This window comes from Misgurnus anguillicaudatus, chromosome 2 (genome assembly GCF_027580225.2).
Source record: "Misgurnus anguillicaudatus chromosome 2, ASM2758022v2, whole genome shotgun sequence".
In the NCBI taxonomy this organism is placed as follows: Eukaryota; Metazoa; Chordata; class Actinopteri; order Cypriniformes; family Cobitidae; genus Misgurnus; species Misgurnus anguillicaudatus.
Window position 1 is genome coordinate 41,272,030 of NC_073338.2, and position 22,755 is coordinate 41,294,784.

At 39.9% G+C, this 22,755-nt stretch overlaps 1 protein-coding gene across 1 annotated transcript in view; it reads right to left on the reverse strand.

The window, feature by feature from the left end:
- Positions 1–22,755, reverse strand: part of LOC129442906 (guanylate-binding protein 1) — a 97,008-nt gene that overhangs the window by 55,970 nt on the left and 18,283 nt on the right. The gene's annotated exons all lie outside the window — the stretch shown is intronic.

Here is a 22,755-nt window from a genome sequence, read left to right on the forward strand (position 1 = left end):
TCTCACATCAGTACTGACGCAGATGTTTTTTGTCTTTTGTTCTTTGCATGCAAACATTTGACAAACAACAGAATGTATATGACTAACTGTTGAAATATTTATTAAAGGACATTTTAAACATATTATCACTTTAACAACAATAGACCACAGACAAGTTATACAGTGTGGCTTGAAATTTTGTGCACCTTTGGTAAATATGAGCAAAGAAAGCTAGAAAAAATAATCTATAATGTTTCTTCTTTTAAGCTTTAATAAAAAAATCACAAAAAATGAAAGTGAAGGGGAATTTACATTACAAAATAAATCATTTTCTCTAATACTCACTGGGCATATATATGGAGCACACCTTTATTTAATCCTCTTTGCTACCCCCATTTGCAAGGATAAGAGCTCAGAGTCTTGTATTATAATGTCTGGTAAGGTTGAAGAATTCATGGCAGGTGATCTTAGATTATTCCTCCATACAGAATTTCATATGTCCACAAAACCAAGTCCTATTTAAAGTTCCAGTATGGCACATTTTTGTGGACATAAAAACGAAGAAGAGTATTTTTTGGCAGCAGGGACACAAGATGGTTTTGGTGCACACATGGATTAAAAAGTGCTCCATGTCTACAGTTAAATATACTGGTGGACCTTCATGGATTATATTAAATACCAACAGATAAATAAGTCAAAACCTGACTTGCTCTGCTAGAAATCTTATAATGGGTCCTGGTAAAATCTTTCTTCAAGACATTGGTTCAAAACAACATTTGAAGTGGATCAAAACCATTCATACAAGTTGTCTTAAAATACCCAATACCGGTTTTTATCTTAGGGCAACTTTGATGAACTTTTTTATCCACTTCAAATGTTAACTACTATTATATATACCACCACAATTATCATCTAAAATTAATAAAGATAACTTAAAAAAAAACATAAGGTATTACCTAAAACCTAAACTTAATGAAGAGCTCTAAATTGACTGTTATAACAGTAAACACACACACATGGTTTTAATCATCGTCACAAAAAGGTAAGAGGTGACAGATAACCGTAATGACAGTATTTAGTACACACATGCAAACTATTTTCATGACAAGGATCCAGAGAGACCTAGTGTAATAACCTAAACTGTATCTAAGCCTTGGGTCAATAACATTTTTGCCAAAGTCATCCTTTTGCACTGATCTTGCATGGTAAAGTTGTGTTAATCTATCAAGTTTTTTAAATTTAATTTAATTTAAATACGGAAAATTAAGAAATATTTATGTAGTCTACTGTACACATTATCTCCTGAATACCTCCAAAGCTGGATACCTGCAAAGTACTGAGTTCAGTACAGTACAGTTGCATGCGCCACCTGCTGGATATCAGATGAAGCACAACACATTCATTCAAAGGGAACATATCATGAAAATCTGACTTTTTCCATGTTTAAGTGATATAATGGGGTCCTCAGTGCTTCTATCAACATAGAAAATGTGTAAAACAACAACCCAGTTACTTAGTTTTGGCAAACCATTCTCCACAAGCATGTGAAAAAATAGGTTATTGAAATTTGGCTCCCCTTGTGATGTCAGAAGGGGATAAAACTGCTCCTTAATCTGCACTATCCAAACACGGCACTGCCCTTTAGCGCAGAGATCAGCTCATTTGCATTTTAAAGGACACACCCAAAACCACACATTTTTGCTCACACCTACAAAGTGGCAATTTTGACATGCTATAATAAATGATCTACATGGTATTTTGAGCAAAAACGTCAAATATGTACTCTGGGGACACCAAAGATTTATTTGACATCTTAAAAAGTCTTGTGAAATGTCCCCTTTAAATGCTTAGGGTGTTTGCAGAAATTTGTGTGATGCCCCACGAAATGTGTGATGCTTTGTCCATGAATGAACGTATAAAAAGGCCTAACAAATCGTGTGAAAGACGACATATCTGTGAATCCTAATCGCTTCATCATCTCCTTTTGAAGATCAGTAAAGAAAACCCTTATAGTAGTGTTTCATAAATTAATTTCTTAACCCAATCGTTCTCCCCTTGTTGTTAGATTTTTTATCTCTCCTTAAAGAATTCAGCTTTTTCCCTAAAGCCTTTGTTTAAGAGGTCTTTCTGTTCTCTTAGTTTGCTCTCCAGAGCTCTGTCCATCTCCTCTCGTGGTTGCTCCATATCCTTCTTCAACTTTACCTCCATCTGTCTCATTCAGTTTTCCTGTCTCTCCTCTTCCTCTCTATGCATCTGTTCCAGCAGAGTCGCCTTCTCTTTCTCAGTTTAAGAGAAACAACAGATGATTTTTCTTTCATACTGCCATGTTTTTTAAAAACCCTACAGGTTAAAGGGCACACATTATGCAAAATCCACTTTTACAAGGTTTGGATATAAATGACACAACCACCCTGCAATGAATAAAAAAAACACACTCCACTTCTTTCTTAATCGCCATTAAACCTAAGCAGTCTCATTAAACATGCTGTTTCGATTCTCTTGGTGATGGGACATTACAAAAACAAAGCCCAGCCCACAGCTACTAACCAACTGGTTCATTTTACCCAAAATCTTTTCTAAATGTGTTTGTTCACTGTCTGTTGGTAAGGAAGTGAGGAGCTGTAAGTAAATTTGCATTTAAAGGTAAACACATAAAAACAGCGTCTGTGGGTATTATGAGCTTAAACTTCACTGACACATTCTAGGCACACTTGAGACTTACAGTATATTACATCTTGTAAAATGATGCATAATATGTGCCCTTTAATGCAGTTTAGAGTAGACTTGTGGATTACTGTATGTGGCTTTTAATGAGTGTACTAAATATATAAGAATGGGTTTGTTTTAACTCTTTGATCCGACTTTTATACACTTGTAAGGCTTCTTGAACAGCTGCCTGGTTCTTCGGATTTGCAAGAGTAACCACTGCATTGTCCAGACAGGGCACCTGACCACTGCTGATTGTCTCTACATAAATCTGAGCCAGATGACACTGACAACACACACAATATGGATCAAAATAGATTTGACAAATTTATACATTCGATTTCATCTTTTGATTAAATAAATATAAATATTTCACAAATGAAAGTTACAATCATGTCATGAGAAACCTGAAATGAAATTTGATTTGTAGATTTTTCTAGCAGCTGTCCGAACTAATGTTCACACTGATTTATGAGACAAATATTTTTCCACATTTATTTTCATACAGGGGTGTATGTCTCTGTAAGCACATTTTTTTTAAAGCCTGATAAGATAAATAGAAAAAAGCACAAAGTACTTGAGGCTGACGCCACAAAACGCTTTAAAATAAATGAATTACTTGCTATACATATTATTGATATGCAGTAGTTTTCCATATGCAAACTGTATTATTTTATTTTTTTATTCAGTTTTTTGGAGAGGACAGAAAAGTACAAGGTGAAGAGAAAGAAACGGGATCAGCAAAGGACCTGGGAAGAGAACTTGTATTGCAGAATGCATATTTGTACCATATGTTGGAGCATTGCCTTTGGCCATAGGCTCAGACCTTATTAATTCCTTTTTAAAGGTAATGAGATTATATCTCCAGTGCCTGACCTTAAAATTCTAATGATTTCTCCACCACAGTGAAAATGATTTTTATCTGAGAAAGTAAGTAAAATGCGCAATTGTAGTAGTGTAGCAGTGTGGAGTATATTGTTATAAACTACTCACATTAGTTTAACGCCATTTAAAGCCCTTGCCAGTGAGAAGATTGGGAACTATGTCTAAGACATTTCCAAGACATCTCCCTACAATTGCTCCAAATCTATTTTGCCCTTCTCGTAACTTCTTTATCTCTTGACCAAGGCGATCAGCCATCTCTTGAAATCCTTTGTTCAACAGCTCTTCCTGTTGTTTCAGTTTTATCTCCAGACCTCTTTTTATCTCCTCCTGCTGTTGCTTCATCTCCTTTTTAAACTTCTCCTCTATCTGTATCTTTATTTCCTCCTGGCGCTTTTTCTCTGCCTCAAACAGTAGCTCACTCTCAATACGTTTCTCCTCCTCCTCCTTAAGCTTCTGTTCCATCAGAGTTTTCTTCTCTCTCTCCTCTGGTCAAAACAGAAAGAAAATAAAAATAATAAGTAAGTTATTAGTCATGTATGAGACACTAAATTAAAAAAAAAACTCCATTAATGAAGATTTACCCAGAATTTCTTTCTCTTTTTTAGTCAGCTTTTCATCAGTTTGAAGGATGATGTTTGCCTCAGGTCCTCTCTCAATCATGAACTCATTCAGCACAGCTTTAGCCTGCACATAAATCATTTACAACTCAAGAGCACACAGAGATGTATAGTCCACAGATACACTTTCAGAGTGAATATCTCACCCTGACTCCTTTGTTTGGTTCACTGTGGTATTTTTCAATGTTGGCATCTCTGTCTCTGCAGTAGACTTCATATCCTCCACACTGACTGTATTCTCCATTCTTCAGTCGTTCACTCATACTAGAAAACAGATCCTTCAGGAGCTCTTTGCATTTCTTTTCTGATGCCATCTTATTCTCTTCCAACAGGATTCCATAGTATTGACCAATGGATTTCTATACATACAAACACACACACACATATATATATATACATGTATTGCAGTGTATAAACTAAATGGAGTGCACTAAAAACACCTTTGAATACTTTTGGCATTTTCCCATCATAGCTGCGTTGTTATTATATCCATAGTGTTTGAGTTAAAATATTAAACTCACCTCTAACTTTATAAAGTACTCTTGATTTTCATCTCTAAATGAACGTTTTGTGAACTCAGATGTGGCCAGTCTGCTGACGTTCTGATGCTCTTGGGTAACATCAGTCACATTAACTGGAAACTTCATCTTCACCTGGAAAACACTTAGACTTTACATGCTGCTTTGTGTACTTGTCTTTGGCTCACGACCAGAATTTTCAATTTAATTTTGACACTCTTAACCTGCGCGAGGGCGTGGATGTACTGAAGAGCTATTTATTTACATAATTTAAATTACTGTTAGTTTAAATGTACTTACATTAAACAACTATATGTAACAGTGTTGTATCTGCGTTGTGTGTAAATCAGGATGGACACCAATTCACGCTTGAAGACAGTATTTTATTCGCAGCCATTCTCTCTCGTGGCTGGCGTGAATCTAAATGACCCTACCGGAACCAGTTCATTATATGGGTGGAGTTTACAGCGGAATTAAAGGGGCCACACATTAAAATGTGTAGCAAGTGGAAACATCTTTATTTACCCTGTTACACTCCCCCCTGCTGATTTCCACTTGCTTCCGCAAACAAGTCCATACCCCACAAAAAAATAACACTAGATCAACATCAGAGTGAAAACACTGATCACAGAATCAGGTACATAACATCATAAACCATAAACAGTAATAGAAAGAGAAAGAAGAAGAAACAAAATTATATAGTGTTCAAAATTTCATGAAATTGTCACTTGAATTCAGTGTAGACACTATTCCCCAAAAGAATTAAAGTGAAAAGAGGGTGGCCAATCCCCTAGGCACTCGTAGACAAACATGCCCATTACATGTTAGATAGACAATGACAATTCATACATTTGTACACACAAGTTACTCGGCAAAGAGACTACACTCCCGTCTCAAATCAATACATTACACTTCCTTAAAGCATCCAATAAAAAATATAAACAATAATAGTAACGTTAGCATTAGCCAATAGAACAAAATGTATACCACAGAAAAAAAACTAAATATTCATGTTTACCCCAGAACTTTTTGCTGGTTCATTAGCTCAATAAATCTAGTAACTGGTTTAAACAGCCTACCAGCTCTGGATCTCACACGACTTAATGAACGTTCAGGAGGAAAGTTATCAAAACTTATATTTGACACTGAATTATGTTCTGTAAGGCGACCACCAATAGCCTTTGTGGCACTCAAGGAATCAGGAGCAGCTATTTCAACTTGCTCTGCAATGGATTCTGGTACACTCTTGTCCAAACCCTCAACATCATCATAATCCTCGGTTCTCAGTTGGGTTGTATCAGAGCTGGTTATCGCAACCTGCTTTAATTCATTAGACTGAGCTGTATCCAAGGCTTGTATTGCCTCATGAACATCCGTAGTTTCCTCCACATCATCAATATTTGCATCATTCATACCATCAGAAGGTAGCTGTGACACCCACTCTTGTGTTCTGTAATTTGAAGCATCTTCAGGCACATCAGTAACCACAGAATCAACACTCTCAGAGTCACTCGGGTGGTTTTCAGTCGTATCTACTTCAAAGTCATCATCAGGAAGTGGAAGGAAGTTTACTGGCATTATAAGGTTACGATGTACAGTCTTCACAGCACCAGTCTGACTGTGCTGAATTCTGTAAGTATGACTGTCAGCATTAAGTCCAACAACAGTGTACACTGTATCCTCCCAAAGATCAGCAAGCTTCCGTTTCCCACGTGCTCCCTTGTTGGCAAGCAAAACTCTATCACCAACATCAATTGGTCCTCCCTTGACTCTCCTATTGTACAAGTCAGCATGCCGCTTAAGCTGTTTTGTGGCAGATGCATGTGCAATGTTCATTGCCACCTTCATATCTCTCCGCAGAGCCTGGATGTAATTGTCATAGTTCACAACATCAGGACTATCCAGAACAGCTTCAAATATAAGGTCAATAGGCAGCCGTGGAATCCTTCCAAACATCAACAGGAAAGGGGCATACCCTGTGGTCTCATGGATGGTGCAATTATAAGCAAAAGTTAGAGATTTGAGTACTTGAGGCCATTTGTGCTTGGTCTTTGCTGGCAGAGAGCGTATCATATTGCCCAGTGTCCTGTTCATCCTCTCACATGCTCCGTTACCCATTGGATGAAAGGGAGTCGTTCTAGAATTTTTGACTCCAGAGGCATTAAACATCAAATAAATCATGGCACTATCAAATTTGGCTCAACTAACAAATATAATACGCCCAGGGAAGCCATAAACACAAAACTAGTTATTCCACAGTTGATGCGCTACTGCTTTTGCGGATTGATTTGGACACAAAAAAGCGTTAGCCATCTTTGTGAAGTGATCTGTGACAACAAGAAGATCCAGGGACCGATTGGCGGAGTCCTCCGCTGACCAAAAGTCTATGCAGACTAGTTCAAGGGGCTCTGTTGTAATGATGTTCTCCAATGGTGCACGACCCTCTGGTTCTGGTGTCTTGCTGATCACACATCGACGACAGCACTTAACATACTCTATTACATCCTTCACAAGGACACACAAAAAGAACCTTAGCCGAGCAAGATATAGAGTACGCTGCTGAACTTGATGTACTGATTTGTCATGAACACCTTTTAACACCACGCATCTCATTTCGTCAGGCACAACATACAGGTAGCTTTTCTTTTTGGTTACACCATTCTTTGAAACTCTGTACAACACACCATTCTTCATCAGAAGTTTCCCCAGTGTTTCATGAATTTCAAGACAGTTGTTGGTTCAGTGATTCGTTCCCTCCTGTTAGGTCTCCGCCCTCTCTCAACAAAGCAAATGACTCTGCTCAAAACATTATCTTCCTGTTGTTTCTTAATCAGATACTCATGGGAGATCATATCAATGTCTGGTTATTCTGATGGCATTATTGCTTGAGGGAGGTGAGGCAGTAGTAAGGTATGTGATTTGAAGTTCTCATTGCTATGCCTACAAGTGTGCAGAACAGCTTCCACTTCCTGCTTTGACATAGTGCCAGGGATGGAGACTTTAACTGTATGGCAGGCATCAGCCAGTCTTCCAGTGTCAGGAGTACTGTCAAAGGGGTGAGTAGACCAGCGAAAGACATCTTGGATATGGTCTGTTTGCACAGCTTCAGCCTCTGCCAGCAATTTATTATAAGGAACTCTTGTCAGACGATAAAGTACACTAGGGTGTACAAAAGGCTCTCGGCTCAGAGCGTCAGCAACTACATTTTTTGGACCAGGCACGTACCTGATGTCAAACTGGTATGGCGCTAGTTTGGCAACCCATCTATGTTCACAAGCGTCCAATTTTGCTTTGGACAGAATATACGTTAATGGGTTGTTGTCTGTCCAGACAGTAAATTTCTGACCTCTGAGCCAATGATGGAATTTGTCACAGATAGCCCATTTCATGGCAAAAAACTCCAGTCTATGTGCAGGGTATCGTGACTGAGCATAATTAAGTGATTTGCTTGCGAAAGCAACCGGCCTAGCAACTGTTCCACCAGCAGGAAGCTAAGACAAAACTGCCCCGAGTCCTTTACTCGACGCATCCACTGACAGCAAGAACGGCTCATTAAAATTTGGATGTGACAAAATGACATTTTCAAGCAAGGCTTGCTTCAGCTGTTTAAAAGCTTGCCTACACTCCACAGTCCAATCTGAAGAAGACAACTCCCTTTTATATGTTCGACGCTTCCCCTTTCCACGTGGAGCCCTTGTTCCGGTAGTAAGACTGAACAATGGTTTGGCAATAGCCGAACACTCCTCAATAAACTGTTGGTAAAATACTACCATACCCAGAAAAGATCTAATTTTCTGCTGGCAGGGAATATTAGTGCCTTCAACCATCAGATCATCTTCAGTAACAGAAGCAATGGCTTGGACTTTCTCAGGATCAGTAGCAATGCCATCTGCACTGATGACGTGACCTAAAAATTTTACAGAACTCCGTAAGAGATGACATTTCTTTGGAGCAAGCTTGAGATTATGAGCCTTCAAACGCCGAAACACAACTTCCAGACGCTCCAACGCCAGCTCTTCAGTGGGTGCAAACACCAGGACGTCATCCAGGTAACATAGTAGACTGTTGAAATTCTGATCTCCGAATATCGTCAACATCATTCGCATGAAAGTGGCCGGACTGTTACACAACCCCTGCGGTAAACGGTTATATTCGTATAACCCAAAAGGTGATGTAAACGCTGTGTACTTCCGGTCATCTTCATGGACTTCTACATTGTAATAGCCAGACGTGAGGTCCATAGTTGAAAAATAAGCATTTCCACCCAATGCAGCAAGGGCATCAGCTTGATGGGGGAGGGGATGCGCATCTTTGATTGTGCGAGCATTAATCCAACGAAAGTCTGTGCATATTCTCAAATCTCCGGACTTCTTCCAGACTAGGACAAGAGGTAATGCAAACTCACTACTAGATTTTCGTATGATCTCACGTTCTTCCATCTCATTCAGAGCCTGCCGAAGTTTGTCATATTGATTTGGAGCAAGACGTCGATACGGCAAACGAAATGGCTTGTCATCACTCAGGCGAATGCGATGAACAAAGCCTGTTGCTTTTCCACAGTCCAACTTGTGTTTGGAAAAGATAGAATGGTACTGAGAGACAAGATGAACAAGTTTCACTTTACAGTCCTCAGACACATCGCAAGATTCCACATCCAAGTCAGCCAAGCCCAGATCACGTAAGACTGCTATGCCATCAGCAGAGTCGGTCGGTCCAGATTCGACTGGTAATCTTAGAGCATCTGTTACACTCATTTCATCCTGTCTGTCAGTTAGAACATCAGCTGTTCTTTGAACATTTTGCTCCAAATCAAATGAGCAACCATCAGGTAAGTCAGAGGTGTCAAAATCCTGTAAAGCCATGCAAGGAAAAGCATCAGCAAGCGCAGAATTCCTTTTCAAAGTCACTGCTTTCTGAGAAGGATTTATAACTTTGAGTGGGACCCATCCGTCTTTGCGTATCAAAGCTACTGTTTTTCCAACCAGCACTGACCTTGGCCTTGATTTTACTCTACTGGGCTCCAAAATGACAGCACTGCCAGCTGAGATATCATGAGTGTTTTGCAGTTTGCCCCAAACCAAGTTTTCAGTCATGGGCTCGAGTGTCACAGCCTTTTTGATTTTTACAGTTCCCACTAAGTCAGGGATAGTATCATTTCTCCACTTCTCCACATTGGCTAGTAGGTCAAGTAATTTATTTTGTTCAGTTTTATCATACTCAGGATCAGATACACTTATCAGGAACTCTGCAGAACTTCTTAGCTGATGAATCAAATGTTTCAAAAGGTTACTGCCAAGAATGAGATCATCACTCTGGCCATCAACTACCAAAGTCGGAACAGTGACGTGACAGCCGTACACGTCCAAATCCAGCTCACACACTCCTAAAGGGTTTGTCCTGGTACCTCCACATCCAACCAAGACAACATCTGTTGGGGCAAATGAAAGGTCTGACAACACACCAGCACTCAGCAATTGTGGTAAGAACTTGGAGCTCATGGTGCAAGACATTGACCCGCTGTCGAGCATTGCTTTTGCCTCAACTTTTCCACCAACAATAACTGAAGTGTAGAAAAGATCCTCGTATGACTTAAGTTTCTGTGTATTTTGCATAATAACTGTACATTCGGAACTATACTCTTCACACACACTCATATAGAGAGATTCCAGATCACAATCCAACAATGATGGGGGATCATCATTTGGCCTTACACTCACCCCCTCCACATGCAGGCCTATTCGTTTCCCGTACGTGGAAGAGCATCCAATTCAGGCATCCTATCAACAGCTGTGCAGGTTCTGGCATTAGGACACTCCACACGTGAATGACCTGCTTTGTAACAAAGAAAACACAGATTATTTGCTCTGCAGTGAAAATGGGTGGTGTGGCCAACATCTCCACACACCTCACATGGTAGGGTAGGCCTCACTCTGCTTCTCTGTGACCTAAACGCATTACGGTCTCTAACGGACTGATTTCTTGATCGTTCTTGGTCCAAAACACGTTCTAGCATTGCTAAGATTCGTTCCATAGGTTCAACATGCTCATTAGTTGGAGTTTGGTATTGAGCAGACTCAGGTTTAACACTTGTCTTAACCTTTGTTTCTGTAGGCTGAACAGCAACTTCCTGTTTCAGAAGAGGAATGGCTGGGGGTGCTTTAGGCACAGAGCTACATCGCTTCTCCCTACGATACTCTTCCAAGCGTGCATGGACATCTGCTGCTGTCCACTCTTCCAATGGTCTGCACTTGAAAATTAGTGAAAGCTCAGGATTCGGACAATGTCTGATAAACATTACAGTGAGTTCATGGGACAGATCATCAGTCTTTTTATTTTGTCTCTTTAAGCAGTCTTCGGCCATGTCCATGGCTCTATTTAGCCTCAGCCAATAATCAAAGGGGTCCTCACCAGCGTGCGGGAGAGTGCCATAAAAATCAGCTAATGGCATGCTAGAAAAAGCTGTGTCACTGTAGTGTTGCTTAAGCAAATCAAAAATAGGACTTGGACTTTTGGACAATTCAATAGAGGGGTTACTGCGCAAGCCCACCCTTACAACTTCCCGTGCCCGCCCCATAAGCCTACTCATGACTTCGTCAGCTTGTTCTTCGACTGGTGTCCCTGTTTTGCGTAAATATGACTGCACTATGGCTACCCACTCATGTATTGTGTATGGATCAGCCCGATCACCCCTGAAACAAACAGGTTCTTTGATTTCAGATTTTAGAACTCTGTTCAAGACAGATGAGTCTGCAGAACTACACATTTTAGACTCTAAACAGGAAGCAATGCTCTCCCCAATTGAACGTCCCATTCGTTCTGCCATCCCCACAATTAATTCCATTGAATCATCCCCTCTCAGATTTGGTTGTTTCAGTTCACCTTCACTAAACTGAGGTGGGGGACGATTTGAAGTAACATTTACATGTTCAATAGCCTCTCAGGCGGACATTGGAGTCGATGTGACAGGAGTATAATCAAATCTACCTCTCCCAACTGATGGCATGGGATAAAACATGAAGATGCCTCTACCTCTACCAAAACTATTCTCAGACTCCATACTCAATGTTGACAATATCAATGAACAAAACAAATAAAAATATTATCCAAATGAGAAAGAAAGAGAAAAAGAATCTTTCCCCTTATGTAGATATATATGAAAATTTGAATCAGAACTTCAGAAAAACACTCTCAGGAGAAAAAAATAAAATAAAATAAAATAAATCTGCAGTACTCAAAATGTTCAAAATGTATAGTCCAAAGTTCAATGAAAAGTATTTGTTCAGCTTTCAGTCTTCTCCACAATAAAGTTATTGTAGATTAATTAAACCCCAGTCATCAAAACATATATATATATATACTCTTTTTTTTTTGTGAAGGAAAAAAAATACTTCAAAGTTCAGTTTTAAATGGCAATCGTTGTAAAATATATCATTGCTGCTTTCAAATGGATACCACAATACCAGAACTTTGCTCCTCTCAATGGTGAAACATGTTCCTTTACTCCCCCTTGTGGGCAGAAACGGTATTGCGCTTAACAGCGCCGACGCGAAAACTCGTCACCCACGGCACAAACTCCTCTGGAAATCTCTGATCAGTCGTCTCAGCAGGATGCTTCCAGAGTCACGGTCACGGCACCATTGTAACAGTGTTGTATCTGCGTTGTGTGTAAATCAGGATGGACACCAATTCACGCTTGAAGACAGTATTTTATTCGCAGCCATTCTCTCTCGTGGCTGGCGTGAATCTAAATGACCCTACCGGAACCAGTTCATTATATGGGTGGAGTTTACAGCGGAATTAAAGGGGCCACACATTAAAATGTGTAGCAAGTGGAAACATCTTTATTTACCCTGTTACATATACATCATTAAAAAGTGTTTTGATTTAAGATTTAGTTTTTGACCTTTATTTTAATCTGAGAATCCTAATAACAGTAATTTCTTCATTTTTGTCAGGCGTTATGAAAATGAAAAACGGTACATACCTTTAATTTGAAATATAACCCTCAGCCGCACTCATTGATAAAAATACTCCTCCGTGATCGTCATGAAAGCACTCGATAAAACAACATCTATCAGGGCTTTTAATTCAAAGTATGCATATTTGGAGAAATATTACTTCAATTTTATATGTTTACTTCAAATTTCTGCAGTGGGGATAATATTTCACCCATTTTTATTCCAAACATGGCGATATGAGCAAGCTGGAGTCTGCAGTCATTCACACTCAGTTTGTTTCATTCATACGTGAAGCCGGAGGGCGCTAAAGTCTGAAAGTATCAAATTATCAATATGAAACTCATGAAGAAGACAGAGCTCAGCTGTCAGTCAGACGTGAACTTGAACAGTGACCTGCAACGAGCAACGAGCGATCGCTGTTTTTATAATAACATGCAAATAAAGATGTTTTGATGTTTTAAAACCATGGAGACAATAAACACGATTAAGATTATATATGGTTTGTCTGTATTTTTAACGCTATGTCTGTTATTTTCATAACAGTAGGCTACTGTATATTATAATGCTATGCTAATCGAGCAAAGCTAACAGCATAAATAACATAAAATTGTTTATTTTCGGTCTTATTTTATGATCCAAAGCCACATCAGATCACACATGATTGTTTAAGCACTCGACTTTTGATGTTATAATGTGAGTTTTATTATAAATGCTTTTATTTGTCGTGTTTTGATGGTATGCTAAGCTAACGTACTAGCTGTTCTGTAAACATCTGCTGTCTGGAGATATGAGATATGTGTTTCTAGGAATAATTTTGACTGGTAAAGCTTCTTTAAGGTAAGTTTCTTTTTGTAAGAAAGGACTTTAATAAAAAGAAAGTGAATTGAGACAAAAGGAGGAAATAAAACACTAAATAGAAATTATGAGCAATTATTAATAATAATAATAAAATAAACATTTAGACAGCCATATCCCGGATTAAAAGTTGTTAATGACTCATCCGGATGCTTATTTAATGAGTCTGTTTAAAACACGGAGCAATAGGACAATAAACTGAAAGGATGTTGTGAGATATAAATAAACAAACATTAGCTTAGCTTTTTTGCTGTTTTCTCTAAATAAATTTACATGACATGGGTCTAAAAAACATTTCATAAAATACAGAGTTTTAGAGGTATCATCTTCAGATTTAAAACAGAACATGGTCAGACCTGTGGCTTTAACTGCAGAGCATTTCTAGATTGCTCCAAGGCCAATTTCATTTAGATTTTCATAACAATATTTCATACATGTTTGGTGGAGTTTATAAAAAAGTATAATTTAAGCTCTCTATAACAACTTTTTTCATTATGACAGTAACTAATGTTCCCCTCTTAATAAACTTCCAAGTGTCTGCTTTCAAATGAGACCAAACTTATGCTTTTAGTGCAAAGACTTCATAAACTGTATCTATTTTAGTTTGGCTATGACAGTTTTTGTGGGGGGGTTCGGAAAATGGAATGAGGGCTAACAGGTTAACTCAAGCTACTGGATGTCGAGTTTTCATCTTACGCTAATAATAAAATGCTTTTCAACGATAAGCTTTTTGCTTTGCTTTTACCCATCATGAAGTCTTTCCTGTGTGCCTCCTGGGTAATGAGAAGCCTTTATAGGCCATCAATTAGGACTAAAGCAGCTGATATCCCACTGACCTGCCGTTTATCGGGGCATGGTGAGCAGATATCGTGCCAACATCTACTTTAATGGTGGAGGGTGTCTGCCCACTATCCAACCAATGCTGAAGGTATGAAAGCACAACACTAATGGGGCATTCTCGGGGGTCTTCTCGTTGAGAAGTACACCATATGACGAACAGGTTCCATTGTAGCGTGTAAGCATGTCTCGTAGACGGCGCTCACGCTGCAGCAATGGTTTTAGATACCACTTGCGGTAAATCACTCAAAACCTCCACGCATTCCAAAGGTCGGGGCGCGGGTGGCATAACGTGACCCCTCCTTTAGAAAGAAGGTCCTTCCTCAGGGGAATCGCCAGGGAGGGGCTGTCGCGAAGAGCATGAGTTCCAGAAACCAGTTCCTGGTGGCCAGTAAGGAGCAACCAGTAAAATGTTCTCTCCGTCCTCCCTAATTTTGCACAACATCTGTGCAAGAAGGCTCACTGGGGGAAAGCATATTTGCGCAGACCCTGCAGCCAGCTGTGTGCCAGTGCATCCACACCAAGTGAGACATCGGTTAGTGAATAATAGTAAATAAAACAGGCAACAATGGGTTGTGTCTGGAGATGCAAAGAGATCTATTACAGCATGCCTGGAAACCTGTCTCAGGGGCACACTGGTCCAAAGAAATGCTGGGTCTATCCACAGGGTGAAAGTAAGACGACACACAGGTGTAATGGTTACACGGTGCACGCTAGTGCGCCATCCTCTCCTCTGGAATCGGTCATGAAGCCAACGCTGAAGTGGTCTCATATGAAGCCGCCCAAGCGGTGTCACAGCCGCTGCTGCTGCCATATGCCCCAGAAGAAGACATTGTTTCAGTGAGACCGCGCTTTTGCCTTTGAGAGAGTTGAAACATGTCAGAATTGACTGTACACGCGCTTCTGTTTGGCAAGCCGTTAGTTCGACTAAATCCAGTTCCATACCGAGAAAAGAGATCCTCTGCATTCTAAGCTGAGTTTACCGGAGGTTACTTGATGACCACAAAAGCCGCGTGTTTATGTTGTTACTGCTGAAACCGTCTATACTGTAGGCCCGCTCACGACTCTCACGTTCCTCTGGAGACCAGGAGAAAAAAAGGGGAATGCACTCTTTTTGTGTGTTTGTGGGTCACAAACGGAACGGAAACAAAATAAAAGATACTCCACCCGGCCCTCCTCCACGGGCTGTCACCACCTTCTGAAGAGTGATCCTTTCCATCTCCAGGTCGCCCATCTCAGGGCTGCTTGGACTTTTGTGTTTTCTCCACGGCAGCGGACTGAGAGGGCGGGGCATACTGGTGACAACCGGTTCTGCTACGCTGCAGAGATATGGTCCCAGGAGAGGGAACGGAGGTGGCTGCCACAGGATGCCCTCGGCAAGGGGCAGACTGAGGAGCCGACATAGATGGACCTGGAGCAGTAATAATCTAAGTACATTTTTACTTAATTGCAAAACTGTTCCAACATCAAAGACTTCAGTGCTGAGTGGCACAATGCTTATTTGCATCCTAAGAGAAGAGCAATGCACTCGAATCACCCCGCTTCCAGGGTGCAAGATAATGTGCTTAAAGCTTCTTCTAACAGATCTTGTATATGCTTGGCACGTAGTGTATTGCATTCATTCAAAGGATTACTGAGACATTTATATCATACGTTTAAAAAACGGGTATTTTGTGTGTGTGTGTGTGTGTGTCTTTTGTGTGTATGACGCGTTTATTCACTGCTACTCCAGTGCATTAAGGGCTTGTTATAGTTGGGCATAGGTCCTACAGCATAGGTTCCGCGTCGGTTTTCATTTATACTTTTGCGTCGTCGTCCGCGTCGACGTGCAAACACGCGCGCAGACCGCTGGTTGGCAGTATCCACGCCTGTAACCACAGTAGCAGCGCGACCGTCAAAGAAGAAAAAGCTTGGCAAGTTTACCCACAAACGAAGAAGAAACAGCAACTTGTTGTGTATGATTTGAGAAGACCAGGAATGATGGATGTAAATAAACACCGACTTTTGTTGCAGTTTGAGTTAAATCATTCCTCAAATTGGCCATTGTTTATTTTCACCGTCGCAAACGGAAATAGCTATGACGCAGTTTTTTTACCTGATGGGAGGGGTTCTGGTGGACCAATCACAGCGCTTGCGGTCCGCGTAAAACTGACGCGCTGTTAAAAATTTTACGAGGTGCTCGTCAGGCTACGCAGAGCTACGCACAGGCTACAGATAACCTACGACGTGGCTATGGCGTAGAACTTACGCACGACTATAAATTGGGCTTTAACTCCACAAGTACCACACCATTCAGTTTTGTGACTTTAAATATCTTCATCTATGCATTTGTTTTTCGCATAAAGCTGTTGAATATTTTAGGAAGACTTTGAATATAGTGTATAAAAATGTTAATAGCCTATCCTTGTGTTTCACCTACCTGTTTTCCCTGTTGTTCTTGTGTTGCTCTGCCACTTATTAATTAATGCATACTCCACCCACTGCCTGTCTGTTTTCTTGGTTATTGATTGTTGCTCTGTCATTGATTTCGGTCTTGTTTAAATACCCATGTTGTTTATAGTTTGTTTGTCAGTCGTTGTTTAATGTTATGTGTTCCTGTTCCTTGTTACCTGTGGGTTTTGTATTAAAACTGGGTTTGCTGCATTTGGATCACTGCCTTTGCCTGCCTTCGCCTGCCTTCTTGCCTCCTCATCGTAACATGATCATTATAGAAATGAGCTATTGTGCCTGTTATTTAATTTTGCACATTTTTTGTAAATTACCAGCAGATATTTTCACTTCCATCTGCATTTTTTTTAATTGCGCTCTCACGCTACTTTGCCCAGTTTAGTAAATTTGGCCCTTAGTTTAAATATACATGCCGTTACAAACAACAGGATAAACAGATCTTGAATGTGTGTCTTACCTCTTCCATCCCACTCTTATAAACCTTGAAAGCATCTTCAGCAGCTGCCTGGTTCTCTTGATTTGCAAGAGCAACCACTGCATTGTCCAGACAGGGCACCTTACCACTGCTGATTGTGTCTACATAAATCTGAGCCAGATCACCAAGCACTGATAACACACATACAAACATTTAAATTGAAATCATGCCCCACTGTATTCTTAGCCATTAAGACCAAATTGAAAAGTTTGGTCAGACGATAGTGAGTAATTGATTATCTCAGTAAGTTTTGTTAGACTGCGGTTTCCCGGACAGGATTTATCCTAGTCCCAGAGACACAAATGCATGTTTTTAGCTGCCTCAATTTACTTGCATATCTTAACATATATCAGTGCCATTGTTTTGTTTCAAGATGCACACCAATATTGTTTTTGTGAGGTTTGTTTGTAAAAAGTACTTAAATGTCCTAAATTAAATGAGGGCTAGTACTGGATTAATCTAAACCCTGTCTAGGAAACCGCACCTAAAGGTTTAAAAGGTGATGTTTTAATCATGCCATGTTTTTACAAGTTTAAACACTAACATCTTTCAGTGATGCTGATATTGTCTACTGTACATACTCAATATAGATGTAAAATGTTAAAACACTTACTTTTCCCATTAACTCTGTGACCCCCTTTCAGTGTTTTCACAGCACTCTCTGCAAAGATGTATTTACAGAAATTGCCTGTGGCCTCCAGAAAATCTGGCATAAGGTCCTCCTCTGTTAGCCTCTCTAAATGTTTCATGATTTTCGGTAAGGTTGGGAATGAGAACACGAAACACTTCCGGGAAGGGAAATACTTCCGGATACATTCACGAGTCTCGTTGTAGTTACTGGTTTTGCAATCTAAAAAGTTTGTTTAGGAGACAATAAATCCTCATTAAATCAATTGCATTGAAGAAATTGAATTGGTTATCTACAGCACATACAGCAAAAACTAGCCTGATCTCACGAGAATTCATACATACTGGAAGAAGAACTAGTAATATCTATATGTGATCTCCTGGTTAAATAAAGGAATATTAATAATAAATATTTTACAAGTTGGCTAATTCATATATTAATATGAAGTTAATCATGTAAAAATAAAACCCTACCCCTAACCCCAACGTCACAAGGGTTAAGGCAAATCATTAAAAATGTACAAATGTGGTCATACAAATTAATAGGAATTAGTCACGTCGTAAAATATGTAAGAAATGCGGTGAGATAGCCCTGGCAAAAACTGGTGCTTACTGTGCACTGGCAGAAAAAAGAAGTTAAAATATGTACCCTTTTAAAAAGTACAGCTTTGCACCTAAAGAGTTCATATTAGTATCTCAAAGGTACATATTGGTACCAAATATACATATCTGTACCTAATAGTACATAAGAGGACCTTTTTAAAGGTCATATTTTTTTAAGCAGTGTGTGTGTTTAAAAAATCTCTTATATTCCTCACTGCTGATAGAAGTCTATTGGATTTGCCTTAAAGCACAGCAGGATTTTTTGAGTGGAAATATTTTGTGCGTTCATACTTAAAGAATGAATGAAATACCCTTCTTTAAATTGAGACCAAATTCAAGGTATTCATCCTCTGTCACTTCCTTTCCAGCAATTTTTAAATCCAAGATGAAATCCCTCACACACCAGACGAATGATGGGAAAAAGCACACAAACTTATAATCCTCTTTCCCTGTCACATCTGCTTCTTTTGATGTGGATTTGATCTTGATTTGCTCAGTGAGTTCAGTAACATAGCTGGAACACATTAAGGAATAACAGCTGTGTGTGTGCATGTGTGAGTAAATGTGAGAGTGAAAGATGGTCATGTATGTAAGATGATAAAGGATACTGGAGCTTTTGCACTGCATCATTATCAATGGTTCCTCTGCTGTTGTACACCAGAGTGCTGCTGAGCAAAACCGCCAGACAGAAGATCCAGCTGTCATTCTTAGAGTCTCCCTAAAAACAAACCACTCAGTGTTTTCATATTAGATTACCTTTGGATAAGTTAGTGGCCTTAACTACACACAATAAAAACCTGTGTTGAATTACCGTTCACTGCTGGGAGATTTTAAGAACATTTTAGAACAAATTCGTAATACATTTTCTTTTGGGGCACCAAAGGAATGCACCATACAACTAGGGCTGGACCAGAATATTCGATTATTTGAATATTCATTCTTTGGGTTGACATGCGAATTTCAATTTTGAGATTCGAATATGTATATAATGTAAAGGGTAGAATGGCCTACTCTCAACAAAAGAGTCAACAAAATCACAAAGGAAAAAACAGATAAAATTTCCAAAATTGAGTTGATTTGACACAGAATGATCCAGCAGGTGTTCACCATTAATGACTAAATCCTCACTTCATTATCTCATTAACTTCAACACTGCTTCAGTGTCACTTTTAACACACTGTAGAGTGGGACCATATAAACTGAAACGCGGTAGAGGCGTCAAGCTGTTAAGTCAATGTGAAGACGCGTTGATGCTCGTCTGGAGGTCTCGCGGCAGGAATGAGGCGTTTAGCGCGGCACGTGAATTGAGCGTTGCCACGGCAAACGTGCGAGTTGAAAATTTTTTAACTCTGGCGGAAAAACGCGCCGCGTTAACCAATCAGAAGCTTGCTCTAGTAGTGACCTGATTACAGGAAGCGAGCAGAGCCGCAGAAGCCTTTGGAAGGCTCTCCCATGACGCAAATTTCCGTGTGAATGTCTCAAATGACTAGAACTTCAGGCATGAATAAAGCGAGTAAACTCAAACTATGTGCGAATAGAACATTTTTGCCACCTCTACCGTGTCTGGTGTGAATGCACCATCACAGCAAAAAGATCCCCGGTTAGCGCCCTGGCTAGGTCAGGTGGGCTTTCTGTGTGCAGTTTGCATGTTCTCCTTGTGTCAGGTGGGTTTTCTCCGGTTTCCTCCCACAGGCCAAAACATGCAGGTTATGCAATTTGAAGATGCCAAATTGCCCCTCCCCAATGTGTGTATGAATTAACTTGTGTGGATCAACTTGTGTATGTATTAACCAGTTCTCAGCATGAATATGGCCATAGATGCTGGAATGATGTCAAAAATAAACAAACAAACTTCATATTGTTGTACTCAGGGACGGACTGGGGCTAAAAAATAGCCCTGGACTTTTTCCCAAATAGGCCCATCATCCGGCCATTCGCCCCTAGCCGTGCGCAACAGACACAAGGATGTGCTGGCTAGGTTATTTAATATTTTGTCAATGTCTTACACTTTGATGTATAATAAGGCTGTGAAATAATGAAAATGGCTAGCCCCTATTAATTTTGTCTGTAAAGCTTTCACAAACAACCACCAGGTCTTTGTCAATTTCACAATACTAAACACAAATATAAAAGACAAGGAAAAACTGCACACTGATGGAGGAAAGTGCAAGCTAGGATTTTTTGGTTAAACTAATAGTTTGACAATTATTTAGCCCCATTTCATGTATATTAGCACGTTCAGAGTGGTAGCAATGCATTACTGATATTTTCTCGTTTAATTCAATACCTTTATTGTAGCAGAAAATGTGAGCTCACTACAACCTCTCATATACAATAAAGTCAATGAAAGAAATGAAAACCAATGCAATACGATGAATGTCCACCCACAGACTGTTTTTAAATGCGGTTGGATAAATACTTTTTGCTTTGGTGTTTGTGTGTGTGTGATTTTGGTTAGATGACAGTTGTAGGTTACAGTTTGACAAAAGCACGTGTTTTGACTTATTGCGACGGTACACAACACTCTGCAGTTTGAATGATGTCCCATATGAACAAAATGACAGAGTATAGCCTATGTATTGTTTTTACATTTTCACTGTTCAATCGCGCCTCTCTCTCTCTCTCTCACACACACACACACGCAAGCAAGCGCACACACAGTCACAGCACGTCTCTCTCTAACAGTAGTTGCGCATTACGTTAATTTTCACGTGATTTGTATTTATTTTTATATCATGTACATTATATTATAATGTCACGTGTCCTGCTACTACTGGCACTTACATGACCTCTTGCTGGTGTGAAGTTAACTATGTCTGTCCCTCATCATGACCAGGCTGTGGATTCTCAGGGTCGCGAACTCCGGGAATCCGGGGACCAGTCACGGCTAGTAGGCCGACTCTTATTTCTCGTTTTTTTTTACAAGTAGCAGCATATAAGTGATTGTATTACTGCCCCTGCTGTTGGCTATTCATATTGCATTATTAGACATTTTGCAGACGGCCGGGCGACGGCCCTCCGTTGAACGGCCGTTCTGGACTTTTCCAGAACGCACAGATTGCCAATCCGTCCCTGGTTGTACTTGTAGATTAATGTATTTTAGAGATGTAAAAAAAAATATTCCTGTGGATGCTGTGTTGCATGTAATAGAAATTATGTTCTTACCTTGTCTACATCACCCAGTCCCTCTGTGTCCAGCAGCACCAGAGTCTGTCCTGCTTTAGATGGGTGAGGGATGCACCACATCCAGATACCTTTGGTCTTTGACTCAATTGTGTTGCCAAGAGCAAAGCCTGAGAAATGTTAATTAAAAATATTCTCAAACATATTTCTATTTCCTTATTATCATACAGAGAAAGCATTTCTGCAGGTTATCTCACCTGACTGTTGTCCTGCAAGGCGGTTCATAAGGTAAGACTTCCCAGTACGGTAGAGTCCAACTACAGACACCACCACCACCGGCTCATTGATCCCATCCAGAATGTCTTTGCCCTCTTTTCTGACATGAAACTTTCCATTTTGATCACTTTCAATCAAACATACTGGTGCTGACATCATGACTCTGTGCAAAAGAGAAATAAAGAATATGACACATACATAACAATCCAGCCCATGCCAACAACAAAACCAAACAAAATCACATTCACAGTACAACAGTGCAACAATGATTTAAAGGGACACTCCACTTTAAAAAAAAATGCAAATTTTTCAGCTCCTCTAGAGTTAAATATTTGATTTTTACAGTTTTGTAAACCTTTCAGCCGATCTCCGGGTCTGGCAGTACTACTTTTAGCATAGCTTAGCATAATCCATTGACTCTGATTAGACCAGGGGTGTCAAACTCAAGGCCCGCGGGCCAAATCCGGCCCGCCCCCTCATTTCATCTGGCCCGCGAGAGTTTACAAATTATGTTAATTATGTGGCCCGCGAGAGTTTACAGATTATTTTATTGTTATTATAAGTTTTATTTTTTGCAGGTTATTTCCTACATTGATTTTTTTTTTGCAGCCACCAAAACAAATTTTTGTCCCGCCAAAGTCTTTTTGTAATGTAATTATAGTGATAATGTTGTTGATTGCATGAGAAAGAACGTGCAGTGCAGTGCATCGCACGCGCGCACTACTAGAGTGGGCGTGTCTGAATGCGAACGCTGCAGCCTCCGGAGGGCGCATTTCCAGGCTGCATACGTCATCAAGACTGTCTTGTTTCAGAATATTAACAATAATAAAGTTAAATATTATTCTTTG